This window comes from Octodon degus, unplaced genomic scaffold (assembly GCF_000260255.1).
Source record: "Octodon degus isolate 3935 unplaced genomic scaffold, OctDeg1.0 scaffold00007, whole genome shotgun sequence".
Lineage (NCBI taxonomy): Eukaryota > Metazoa > Chordata > Mammalia > Rodentia > Octodontidae > Octodon > Octodon degus.
This window is the reverse complement of record NW_004524583.1, coordinates 4912876-4914742: the sequence shown is the minus strand read 5'-3', so window position 1 is coordinate 4914742 and position 1867 is coordinate 4912876.

The following is a 1867-nucleotide window of genomic DNA, read 5'->3' as shown; positions in this document are numbered from 1 at the left end:
TGTGGTGCTGGGGGATTGAACCGTGGTCCCTGGGCTTTGCTAAGCTTGTTCTAAGTAGGTGCTTTAGACCACTGAGCCATCTCACCAGCCCTAGACTATTTATTCAAGAGTTTTCAGTGACTTTTGTTTCATAGAATAAAGAGTATTAGAACTTCCTCTACTTACAGAATAGAAATGTGTGTTGGCAGTTCCCTTCTGCGGAAGGACTGCATAAGACATAATCTGCCTTCCACACAAGAAGAAATGATTATCAGATTGGTAAAATTATAGTTCTCTACTTAGTTAAGGTCCAATTTCTTTTTTACAATTTTGTCTTCTTATAGTCAAGGCCCTGTGTTGGGTGCTGCGTAGACTGATTTCCACTTCTTTTTAGCTGCTTACAGATTTCCACAGTAGCACAATCTTACCTACCCATGGGCTCTCCTGTCCACTTCCAACAACTCTAATTTCTTTGCCACAACGCTGGCATTCTTTTCAATTTCACTTACATTTTTGTTGGCTAAGACTTTTCCAACACATTTTGTCCTCACTATCTTGATTTCTTAGTATCTACCAAACATTTACAATCTTGTTTTGTAGACAGCTTATAGATTTACCAAGGCCAGAAGCAATGACACAGTTCTATAAACAGAGAGCACTGCAATCGCTGCTTATTGACCCTAGATAATTATTGTTCATTAACGGACCTAACTTGCAATTTTCAAGAGATTCAGGAATAAAGCATTTCCTGCAGTGTGGAATGTTTACAGATATTTTTCATTGATTCCTGGTAAAGGACAGAAATCAGTTTTATTTCTATAATTTGAGATGATTTAGAGCTGTTATAGCTTTTGTTATTATCCAACAGTAAGTAACTCACATGCTCTGAAAATTCTCATAGGACTCTGACTTCCTGGGTGAAACTTCAAATCTCCAAAGCTGGTTCAAAATATGATATGAGAAAATCAGGTTTATTTGGTCAGCCTGCTTCTCTGCATGTATAACTAGAAAAGAGATTGTGACTTCTCCATGGTCTTATCTGGTCTGACCACATATTCCTCAAGGTTCTCTGCCCACATTCTGAGTTAAGATTATGTACCGTATGGGTACAAAATGTTAATGTTATTTATTAATTCATAGACTCTAATATTTGCTCAGCTGCATTAATTCTATTAAGTCTGTCCACATCAGACTTTCAGGTTATTCTCAAAGATTTGCAAGTAGTGCAAAACCTGTTAGCTCTCCATTTCATACAGCATAGGACTTGATGGAGGTAACAGTACCTTTCCATGCAGCAGAAGACATTAATATGACTCATTTCATTGCAGTAAATCAAGTAAGCAGCAAATGTTGAGGTTTCCCTGAAAGTATTGAGCACATACAGGCAGTTTGCTTTTCACTTAAGGTTGGTAAAACAACTCCCAGAGACTTTTCCTGAGAACAAAATGATTGCTACTAACTGTAGGGGCCTATTTCTTTCCTATACTGTTGTTAGAGATCTGTTTGAGTTGGTAATGTACACAGGCTGTTGGCATCTGTATCAAGGTATATGCCATGAGAGGTTGAGGGAGATAGAAGCAGGGTATTTTCCCCTAGGGCTTAACAAAGAATGTATTCTTGTGATATAAATGATGTGAACTAAGTGAACTAAAGTCATTTCTTTTTTTCCCATAATTTTATTGATAAACAAATAGCAATGAGACAGTTTCAAATCAAATTGATAGGACAGTTTCAATAATTAACACATTGTATACACTCTTCCTAGTGGTTAATTGCTGTACAAGATGCGGACTTGATATCCTATTTACAAACACCATTAGAACAAATCACTCTATTCATTAAGAGAATGTAACCATATATTTATCCTAACCACTTTGAATACACAGAT